Here is a 12,790-nt window from a genome sequence, read left to right as displayed (position 1 = left end):
GGAAATTAGTTCTACAACTATTAGCATCAGTGAAAATGAGGCTGATGTTTGTCTTATTTAAAAACAAGTAAGAGAGCTATATTCGGCTGTGCCGAATCTTATATACCCTTCACCAAATTATACTTCAAAATAAAAATTTTAAATATTTTTAGGTAACAAAATTTATTATTTTTCCAAATTTGTTTTTTTAATTTTTTTGAAAAAATTTTTTTTCGAATTGTTATTTAAAATTTTTTAAATTTTAAAATATTTTTTCCGATTTTGACCCATTGTATGGTCTTGTATACGTCGTTGCAAAGGCCTTTGAAATATCTATCATTAGATATCCATATTGTCAATATCAATGACTTAGTAATCCAGATATAGGTCAAAAATAAGTCAAAAATCGAGGTTGCCCTGGTTTTTTCCTCATATCTCAGCCATTTGTGAATCGATTTTGCTGATTTTAAATAGCAAACTTCTCGAAAGCATGTTTGACAGAATTATTGAAGATTTGGATTCCGAAGATATCTGGGGTCTTCAGAAAATTTATTTCAACAGACAGACGGACTGACAGACATACAGGCAGACAGACGGACATGGTTTAATCGACTCCGCTATCTATAAGGATCCACAATATATATACTTTATAGGGTCGGAAATGAAAAATGTAGAAATTACAAACGGAATGACAAACTTATATATACCCTTCTCACGAAGGAGAATGGTATAAAAATCCGTATTGATGGTATACAATTTGACAAAGAACATTTAAACTGGTAGAGACAGTTATGGAATACTGTTCTTTTTCTGATGAATCCAAATTCTATTTAAGAATCAGTGATGTTAGAATGGTAAGACGCCCGAGGGAAAGAGACTGGACCTTAAGTACAGGCATAGTATGGATCAAGCGCTATACTGTTGCAACCACATCTCGCTTGGATCAATGCCATTCACATTTTCAAACAAAAAATCATTGCTCATGATCGTAACGTGAGCTCTGGCTTTATCGTTGAAGAAACAATGTCACCAGCATGTAATCCGCAACAAACTGTGAAGTTTTCTGGATGTCTATCGATATGCGGTAAAACAGTCGTCTATAAGTGGCGCGATTCAATGAGGTATTTCTAAAGGGCACCATACACTATCAAAATGCTTGATGTCACTTTCGTGTACGTAAAATTTGATGCTTTGATGTACACTTGATTGATGACTCGTCAATCTGCATTTTATTTTTGATTTTGTGGTGTTAACATCAATAGCGGGAATTATATTTAATTTTTATTTGCACTAAAATGTATTTAAAAATGTCAATATCGGATGCAACTTTAATTGCAATAACGAGAACATGTTGAGAATAAAGAAAAAAACAAAAATAATAAGTGAAATATGTAATATAAAAAATTATTCTCTTCATCCGACACGCTCATCAACCTCACGCCTTGAAATATTTTTGTAAATGACTTCGTGATTGATGAGAAAATACCATACACTATCAAAAAGTGGCATCAAGCATACTAAAAATCAAAATGTTTTTGATTTTCCATCAAGCGTTGTCGGTGTCACACATACAAACACATTCTCACTAATACTACCATAGTGCTTGATAAGTATTTCTATAGTGTATGGTGCGCTTAAATTAAACTTGGATAATATGGTAGCATTGTTCAAGCGTAAATCTATTCATGATGAGTATACTGATCGTAAATGTCAAAAAGTTAGAGCAGTATGGCAGTTCGTTTGACAGTTAACCCTTTCGTAAGTTCTATCGGGCTTTATTTAAGTTTTTTTTTTTTGCATTCTGACCTATTAATTAAATATTTGAAAATAATTAAAAATTTACATTTTAGTACTCTGAGTTTGAAAAAGTACAACATATTTAAATATTAGTTTGATAGCGAACCGAAGTTTCATTCTCCATCTCTGGATTAAACAAGAAATGCACCGAAAGAAATTAACATTCTGGCAATATTGAACAAATTTAAAAATATTGATTAAAATTTAAAATTAACACAATTTTTCTTTTCTATTTCCCCTTAAAAAAAGAAGGCAGAAAAAATGGATTATGAAAAAAAACAAACTCATAAGCACCAACAACAGCCACAACAAAATAATGCGTAAACAAATTTAAACAAAAACAACGGCATAAATAGCAACAACAACCACGCTGCTTTTAGAAATAAACAAATATCAAGGCGAAAAGAAATTGCAAAAATACTTAAAACACTCACATGCATACATAAATAAAGTACACAGAGGGGAAAATTTTAAGGTCTTCAAAGTGTAGGCCTTAATTTTTATGTACATAGTATTTCAAAGAGATTAAATTGATATTCCAGCCTGCTTCCTGAAACAATGCGTTCCAATTTAAATGACCTCATCAATATAATACTATTTTAGAAAACTTTATTAAATTGAAATTTTTCAATACGAACAAATTTACCGATTTACTAGCTGAATAAGTTTCATCTAACATATGCAATAACATCAGAACCACGAATATTAAATTTCCTCTGAATACGATCAGTTCACTTTAAGATGACTGCATAAAATGTTTTCTACACAACGGAAAAATATTTCAAAATAAAGTTCTGAAACACATAAGATCTGAAAATCTGCTGTCAAAGACCTAACTCAGTTGCCAGAAACCTAAGTTGGAAGTGAAACCATTTTTCATTGAAAGAGAAAGGGTGATCTTTCACTGAAATTAAAATTATATGCCAAAATTTATTTTCTTATTTTCAAAAAAGTCATACCCTTGTCATCCCGTGAAATTTTTTTGAGTTGATCTGGAGGCCTTGTATTTGGAAAATCCAAGCTTTTGCTCATATTTTTCCGCTGGGTATATATTACACTGGTTGTTTATGCGAATACAACAACATAATGAAAATAGTAGCAACAACCACAACATTAACAACAAATAAATACATACCACTTGGTAATATGATCAAAATAAATGCAAAAAAAACAAAGATATTGGGAATTTCATAGACATAAATACGTTGACAACAACACCAGCATAATAAAGAGATTCTAAATAATGCAATCACTGTAAATGACAAGCATAATATACATATAAATGTCTTTTCACAAATAACAAAAATCAATCACCCCTATCGGCAATAACATGTGAAATATATGTTCCCATGAAATATCCATTTCCCCCGAAGGGAAAATTGCTATCCTCATTCACAATAGTTGATTTTGTTCGTAACAGCTGTTTATTGTTTACAAAACTCCATCTAAAAATTTCACAACATGGCGAATTTTTCACGTGAACAAAGTCCATTAATGAAAAATGGGGGAAAAATGAACATAATTCATGTGAAATATTGATTCGCTAGGCGTGAATGTTTCGACTTTAGTGCAGATTTGGATAATGCTTGAAAGTAGGAACATTATCAATTCAACCAGGGTTTGGTTTGTTAATTTTAATGTGATATAATTTTGGATTTCAATAGGAATGATTTAGAATTCATCACTATAATTTGATATCTTGGACTATGTGTTACAAACGATTCTATAGGCGTCGCGGTAGAGATCTAATTATTAATATTAAAAATCTAATATCAAACAAGGAAGAGATTGACTGCAACCATGTGGAAGCTGGCCAATGCCTCAATATTCGACTGAAAAGGTTACGGACAGTGATTTCTGGGATTAGTTTTTATGATTATGTGAGACTGAGACTGAAAAAAATAATGAAACATTTTTCATTATTTTATCATGCGGCGGCTTTTTTTCTGGAAACTTATGTGTAGATTATAAGATTATATACATATGTTGTATTATAAGCTTTAGAACTGGTTCCGTTAGTGGCATTAGATCTTAATTTTATCATAAAAAACAAGTCGAACAAGTCATTATAGTGCTTCGGTTTATATTTTTTCCGAAAACACTTACTAAGAAAAAGTTTTACAACTGAGTTCCACTAATACATATAACACAGTTTTACAATGATTTTGGTGCCGCAAAAATGCAACGTGAAGTATTTTTTGAAATATTTTACAGGTTAGAAGCTTCTTTTTTTAGATTTTCAACAATGGCGGTCCTTAGGACACTCCCGTGTGAAACTCCAACAGTAATCTGCAATCATATGTTTATCCCAGCGACCTTGGTATCTATCTGCCATCACTTTTAAATCTTGATGAAAACTTTCTCCTTTTTCATCGCAATACGATTTATGTGCATATTACATCCAAGCATTTTAAAGCTAAATACTTAAAAGGCTTATAACTAATTCCTCGTAATTTTTAGCCTTCTTTCCAAATCTCTGCTTGTAAATCATTGATTGAATGTATGAAATCGTTGTCTTTCATTAAAAGTTTTATTTGTGGACCATCAAAAATAGCAGCATATAGTTTTTCAGTACTCAAATCTGGAAAATCCCTTGAAAGATATGCAAAACCAATGGACCAGTTTTATCTAATGCCTTCACATGCAGCTTCACAAGTCCCATTTTGATGTGTAATGAAGGTAAAATTATCTTATCTCTAGAAACCACAATCGGATTTACAACATTTTGTTTTTCAACCGTCATATTTTCTCCTAGAGGCCAGCATATTTGGATCCACTGGTCATGTTTTGCTCCGCTTTCCCATAAACAAATGAAACTTGGAAATTTAGTGTATCCATTTGGTTGATCTAACATGAAATTAACCATTTTTAAATCCATATAACCCATTGGTGATCCGAGTACCTAGATTTTGTTCAAAACAAGATCTACGTTTTGATACTCCTATAATAATTATTACCAAAATCTAGTAAAACACATTTTAAACTTCGCTTTGAGCTATCCAAAAACAATCTCCATTCATCAGCTTGAGTGTCCCGTGTCCATTAAAAGGCAATCAATGTCACTACCAAAGACTACATCATTTTCTAAGCAAAAAAAAGAATGGAATAAGTTATTTTTCGCCACCGCAATAAAATGAGACTTTCGTACCTTAAGTTAAATAATTTATTGCTTTGAGTTTAGATGCTAGCAGCTCAGATCTCTCAAGGTCTCTTATCAAGTTCATTAAGCCATCTTGTGAAAAAAGTGAAGGTGTCGTTACCACTTAAAAATCGCTGTCATGTTCATCCGAAAAAACTTCCACCATCTCTGTGTCCCACAAATCTGATAGATGTTGATTCATAGGAGATGTTACGCAGTCTGAGTACAGTAGAGGCCTTTTAACATACGGTAATTCAGGATATATCATTTTCCTTTTATTCATATCATGTAATTTTACAAACCAAAAAGCAGTCATCAATGTTGGATTCAGGTTCTATTCTAATCATAGCTACATTAAACTTCAAATGACTACGTTTAACGCTTTCCCACTGTCTTAAATATTCACTACACACTTACACATAATTTTTGCAACCCACGGCTTATTCATGGCCTTAATCTCCATCTTAAAGTAATTGGAATACGAGTTTCTCACTAAGTCTGTTATAGGTTTTCTAAACTGTTTGACTGTGTATTCACCACAAATGTAACAAACCACATGTTGGTTATTGCGACAACTTTATCGCGGTGAGGACAGCCAATATGTAAAAATGACGGTAAATCCAAAGATACACGTAGGAAAAAAATTAAAAATTGTCACTTAGGCAATTGTTTTGCTGATAACTTGGCGGGAATAGGAGGAGCCTTGATGTCGGAAGATGAAATAGACTTCCTATGTAGCATTCCCCTGTCGATCTCTAAGCAGCGGGGGTAATGAATCCAGCTGTGTCATTACGAGAATGATATGGCCTGCCTTGAACTGCAAACGCACGTCGTATCTACTTCGTTTACAGCGAATACGACTTAGCAATATCGTAGCGATGATCACCGTGCATTGCACTTTCGGTACCCATTTTGCAAGATTTGGGCTGCCTCACCATGACTTCTGCAGGAGTTATCAGAATGAAGAAGAGGATGTGACCATCTCACACTTCTTTTGTACCTGTCCGGCACGAACGATACTTTTAGGCGAGCAATCCTTTAGTAATCTCTCTGGGATATCTTTATTAGGGAAAGCAGGTGGTTGATGAGACCGAGCATGGAACTTGCACTTTATAGGGAACCGGCAACAGTCACATGATGGTCTGCGTTATTTGAATTCTTGAATTCTTCTCTCGTCTTACTACTCCAATTTCTATCTATGTCTTCTCTTGCTGACTTTGCTCTCACTCTATCTTCAGATTTCCCTCTTCTTTTATTTTCTCTCTTCTTTACTTCTTCTTATTTCTGTCTTCTCAGGTATCACAAAGGGAACAACCATTGGACCCAAGTGAGCTGTACGAGACGAAAGGTTTTGGACGGCTGCCTGAAAACCTAAACAATGCCAAGGTATCTCGGCACTCACATTTGTTTCCTTATTCGTTGACCTGTGTAATGATTGTTTGAAACAAATACTATTTCTTCAGCACTTCCTCAAAATTTCCCATATTCCAAACAAAGAATTCATTAATTGAAACATCTGTCTACATGACAAAACAAAACACATGTAGACGGACAATTTCAAAACATCTCACAAATTTAAAGCAGACGATAAACAAAACAATAAGTAAGAGTGTTGTATTCGGCTGTGCCGAATCTTGTATACCCACCATCAATATGGGGGTATAAATACATTAATTTTTCTCTGCTATAGAGATTATATGGGGGATAGGGTGAATTATGGACAGATCCTCACAAAAGTCTGTAAAAGGAATTAGGTTGTATAAATCTTGTTTATGTCTAACATCATCATGATATTAATTATTGTAAGACAATGATGAATATTCAAGTAATTTTCTGAGGGGGACCTTGTATGGGATCTAGTGTTATAATTTCGTATGTATAATTTCAGAGTACTTGGAACTAATTTGTGCAAAATTTTATCAGTATTTCAGCATGATCAACATATCCGATATTACCCAGTTTCAAAACCTTATCAACAGAGATTCAGCTAGCTCCTTTAGTTGGGGCATACATATAGCTAGATCGTTTTAGAATTTTCTGAGGACCCAGATTATATATACTAATACGGGTCTACGATGATTATTTCGATGTGTTACAAATGGAATGACAAAATCAATACAGCCCCCATCTTTTTTTGATGGTGGATATAAAAAACAAAAGAAATGTACGAATACAGTTGTTATTGTTATATGTTGCAAGAGTGATGGCTGCTGGTAAGTAGTGATGAAATAGAGGTGTTAAATGTGTCGGTCGTAAAGGTGGTCGTGGTGATATGATGGTGGGATTTAGATACACAACGAATTCGGAAAAGAAAGTTTACTTGTCACATTATTATTTATTTTAAATTAAACATATGTAAGCGCTATAAATGAAAACACAAAAAAGTAGTAGAAAAAATACAGCACATAATTTAAACTGAAGGTGAACAATAAAATTAAAATAAAACAAAACAAAATAGCGAAAACAAATAAACAATATTTACATTTTCCTTGGATAAATTCATGTTTCCTTGTCCAGTATTTAAATGTAATTTGCAATTAGTTTTTTTTTTATTATTTTTTTAGTTTGATTGTTTTATTGATGATATTATTGTGTGACGCTTATTAATTTTATTTGTAGTAGATTAAAAAACATGTAATATGTTTGTTTTTGTTTTTCAAATATTTATTAATTCGTATAAAATGGCGTTTTAATTTAAAACATTCTTATTAAATTATTTTATTTTGTTATATTTTTGGAATATTTTTTTAACAGTTTTGTTGATTTGTTTGTGTTTTTTTTATATTTCTTGGAATAAATTATTTTTTTATTTTAAATTAAATATTATATTAATATGTTTTTATTAAAATGTGAATGATTTTATTTTTTGGTTATTATTTGAAATAATTTATCTTTAAACGATCGTTTTTAGCTAATATTTATGTCAGTATCACAGATAAACATTTATTACTCATGTTTTTTTATGAAGGTTGTTCGGAAAGTTTTGATTTTGAAACAAGTTAAGTTGAATTAAATATGAAATTCACAGGAAAATGTTTAGATTTTGTTCTAAAATTCTATGAAAATATGCTAAAGATCTTGATAACGAAACCATAATATTGAAATTATATGTATTAAAGTTTTTGACTAATTAAAATAAAATGTATGGATTAACCAGTCCTAGTAATCTGAAAATTAAGTCAAAATTTAGAAGAATGAAAGATTTTTTTTAAGATCTCACACCATCTTTTATTTAGATCTGGTCTAACGATCTTATCGTAATAAATCACTAAAAAAAACCATCCACCTAATTATCCGGAATTTTAACCAATAGATGGATATTGGTCAATTATAAAATGATCTTTGAAGCTGAGAGGAATGAATGGCAGTGTGAACTATAGAATAGTTCAGAACTAGGTAGAACTTGATACCAAAAAAAAAGTGGATAAAAGCCTCGTACAATGTTTATGTAGCTAAGCACTAAGCACTCAACGTAAATAAGTCTCCAGGGCCAGATGGCATACTAGAGCTGGTCTTAAAGCAGTGCTCTTCGACGTTAGCTCGTCTAAACCATGTGGTTAAATATTTGGAGTTCAACAATTTACTTTACGACCACCAGTATGACATTCGCAGAGGACGTTCGGAAGACTTGCTAGCCTTCCTATCATAAAAATGGTGTCTAGATATCTCCAAGGCGTTCGATAGATGGTTCGATGGTGCTTTTTTATCAAAACTTATTGCTTTTGGGGTCGGCAATAACTTCTCTTGGGGAAATGAGGCAAAACATGAATGATTCCCTTAGTCGGGACCTTCTGACAATATCTGAAAACTCAGTGATACATGTTGACACAATAAAGGAACGACAGACCATGTCGGTTCATCTGTATTTATGGGTGGTGTAAATATTGTGAAATCAGACGCTCCTGCTGTTCTGAGAATACAATGTGATGTCCGATGGTCTAAACACATTTTTCAAGTTTCTCGGATTTCTGAAACGGTGTAGGAATTAATTCACTCCATCTGATCTCCTCACCTATAACCCACCGAAAATGGAATACAACTCCTATATAAGGGCCGGTGCTAAAAAGTCTATTTTGGAGCTTCTCAACCGCGTATAGGAGACGGCGAAAGTGGTTATTGGTATATTGGTAGGGTATCCAACTCAACCGACAGGTTGCGTTTCCCTACAATGGAATGTGTTCTTATGAAATTAGGGAACTTGTTCCTGATACCCACAGATTTTTACGTAATACACGTTTTCATCAAGAACACATCTCTTCGCTAGTGGACCGCACAACACGCTACAGGGAAAATTCATTCTTTAGCCGTACTATCCGTATGTGGAACAGATTTTCCCTTGTAGTCTTTCCTGTAATTTTCAATGTAAGAAAGTTCAAACCGAATCTCCACAAACACTACTCGCTCTTTCCTCCCTTCCATAACCTATTTTCCTAGTTCCAAAACAATGCTTTGCATGAGTAGGGCCATGCCCTAAGTGGAAATGTCAACAACGTACTCCTTTGCCAGAAGTCGTTTGTTCGGAGGTCGGATAAAGGAGGATCATGAATAGAATGACCTTGTTTTGGCAACGTACCATTAAACCAACATAGAACAAATACTCAATTAAAAATCATCAATTCTTAGCCAAAAGTCTTTGGAGAAAAAAGGAAGTAAATCATGACAAAGCAAGCTGTCACAATGCGGATCAAACAAGTGAAAAGTCAAGCACTAAAGCTGAGAAATAAATCGAGTGCGACGAAGTTTTTCAACCACTGAAGTAGAGATTGATTGGTTTAGTTTGGTGTTGGTGTTGTATTGTGCTCGACAACTGAATATCAAGTTGTTTGGTTACCATGTTTATTTTGGATTTATCTCGTTAGGAGAGGAATAAATGTGATTTTGAAGTTATCTCGTTCTGAATTACAAAAGGTACTTCAAAATAGTTTCAAATATACTCAAAGTGGATTGATGTTCATGGTGAGACATTTCAAAAACATTAATAGTCATCAAATAGTCTTGCTTTGGAAACCAATGACTTTTTTATTTTGTCGCTTCAAGAATAAGTTGCAAAGTCAATGTTGGATGGGCTGGAGAATTTCGTTATCTTCGAAATATGAATCCCTTCGAAGTTGATCTACAATTTATATACAGAAAAAAAACCTCAAACAGTTATTTTAACCGAATGCGGCGTGCAGAATCTTCTTCTCTTTCTTTCTCTTTCTGTGCCTATTACTTGAGCAATAAAGGGTTTCAAAAACTCTGGTCTGACAAGGCTGTCAGCTGTTAAATATCTGCCATCTGAAGTGTCATTTATTTAGTGAAAGGTTTGCCATTTACGAATATGGATCGTTTAATAACCGAAGACCACGTAAAAATGGTTAAAACTTACTACAAAAGTGGTGGTTCGTGGCCACTTTCAATTTCTTTAGCGATGAAGCTTATTTCTCACTCCATGGTTATGTCAACAAGCTAAATTGAGGCATATGCGGCTCGGAGAACCCAGAAGTGATTGTGGAAAAGCCATTGCAACCGAAAAAGGTGACTGTGGTCGAAAACTACCTCAACAGGATCGACAGCTGCAACCTATATAGAGGCGGTCATTTAAATGACATGGTATTTCGTACGTAATGGCCTATTAGTTAAATATTTGGACAAGTTTCCATTGTATTGTTGAAACTTAAATTAAATAATGTAAATTAACAGAACCAGAAATTTGTCTACTGCAAAATCAAGTTTCCAATTTCAATTTATTTTCCAAATACATATTTCTGTTAATAAAAATATGACTACTTTTCACAAACGATCTCATTTGAAAACAATATTCAGGAGTTTTAGCGCATGCGCGTTTTTGTCAATAATAGCACTCGTTCAGAATTGAAAAAAGATCTTTCTTAATGGATTTGTATCCCAGAGAAGATTATTATAACGTCTCTTTGCTGATATGAATTTGTATTTCTTCTCAAAACGGAAGTTGTTGATAAAATATGAGTTTTTGATAACCTAGCGTCTTATTTAAACCAAAAAAAAAATTTCTGAATCTAAAATTAGGTCTATAGCTACTAGACATTAAGAATCTAGGTCTGTTTGGTCAGGTATCAAAATTTCTAAATGAATTATTGATCAAATTCAGTTTTAAATAATGAAATTACATGTCATAAACGAAATGTAACAATTTTGCACGAAAGTGAGAGGAATTAACTGAATTTCCTTGATTCCACAAATTGGTTAACTTATTCTTTAAATACCGAACTCTTCCCTAAAACTATATTAATTCACTTTGTAATTAAAAATTTCATTTTCATTTATAGTAAATTTCATATTTTATTAATTAAGGAAGTTTCCATAGTTTGCTTATTACTTTAAGAACAACCTCGCTTCTGTTATTTTTAATCACAACACAATTTGTATCAAAATAAACAACACATTAAATACAAATGTATGTAGTAAGATATTATTTATCTTATATTTTTTGTTACTTTATTTATTATTTGTTTGATGAATTTTTATTTATTAATCTGTTATTAACAATTTATTATCAAATATTTATTTTGTTTAGTTTTGCACTATACAATTTATTTAACACTTCACAACTACACAAAAGTGCAACACTGTAGATATTTTTAATACTTCAATACTAATTAAATCATCTTATCATCATCATCAACATCATCTAGTATATTTAAATAAAGGCGCGAAATGTGCTGCAGAAAAACGAACAGACAAATTTGAATCAGAAAATTCGAAAAACACGCTGATTCAAACGCGCACAATGACGTTAACACGAAAAGAAGAAAATTTTCGTTGCCGAAACTAAATGACGATGAAGTAGTAAATACGAAAAAATAAAACAAACTAATGTGAACGAACACACGAAAACTAACAACCGTTAAGTGCGACAATTTACAATAAAATGAACAGAATTCAATTCGTTTTGTTTTTGTTACAAAAATATAAAAAAGCAACAACTAGATACGCGAAAAAGGCATAAACAACAATGCGAATAGGCAGGCAAGCAGGCTGACAGCAAAATAATAATAATAATAATTGACAGACAGAGAGTGAGAATGAGAGAGAGAAAATAAAACTGTGAATAACAACAATAACAGAAAATGGGGGAAAAGAAAGACATCATCAACGTAAATAAGGCGGCCAGGCAGCACAAATCGTATCGAAATAAAAAATATAAACAACGACAATGTTCCTCATCTAAAAAGCTCTCGTCAGTTAGTCAAATCGCCCTTCCGTCTGTCCGCCTGTTAGTTAGTCAACCAGTCAGTCATGTACCAACTAAGTCTGCCGAAGAAATCGTAGTATTCGATCTACTCAAACAGTGATGTCGGGACGGACGGAGACAACAATGTATTTACGTAGTATTTTCAAAACGAAACAAACCAAAATTTTTATTTGTGTATGTTTACGAGTTAAATAAAATAAAAAAAATTATTAATCATTTTATTGTAGCTGTTGTTGTTGTTGTTGCTGTCGCTGGCGTTGCTGCTACGGTTGTCTGGCTTTATACGTTTATGTTTGTTTTTAAAATTGTAAACAACTTAAAATGCGGAATGATGTAGTAGAAAAAAAAATACTATAAAACAAAAACAAATTTCAATGAAATTTTATAAATGAAGTGCTAAGGTGGAGGTGTTGTCACACTTGAAGAATTGAAAAAAAGCGCTGGCAAGCATAAATCGTTTTTTTTAAGATATTTTACATTTTGAGTAGGTATTCTACAAAAATTAGTTTCACGTGCTTTATAAACAGTTGAGAGCATGCTGAATTAAATTACTTTTCTGAGGTACTTTCATTAGAAAAGTTTAATATTTTTATGAATGGCATAAATTCCGATCTATAACAGAATCGTATTATACATTGACAATATTATAGGAAGCATGTGAT

At 32.6% G+C, this 12,790-nt stretch overlaps 1 protein-coding gene across 1 annotated transcript in view; it reads right to left on the bottom strand.

Moving 5' to 3' along the window:
* LOC135951855 (uncharacterized) overlaps positions 1 to 12,790 on the bottom strand; it is an 87,928-nt gene that overhangs the window by 11,593 nt on the left and 63,545 nt on the right. The gene's annotated exons all lie outside the window — the stretch shown is intronic.

The sequence above is a fragment of the Calliphora vicina genome, chromosome 2 (assembly GCF_958450345.1).
Source record: "Calliphora vicina chromosome 2, idCalVici1.1, whole genome shotgun sequence".
Lineage (NCBI taxonomy): Eukaryota > Metazoa > Arthropoda > Insecta > Diptera > Calliphoridae > Calliphora > Calliphora vicina.
The sequence above is the reverse complement of the archived record's forward strand: the minus strand, read 5'-3'. Positions and strand labels throughout refer to the sequence as shown.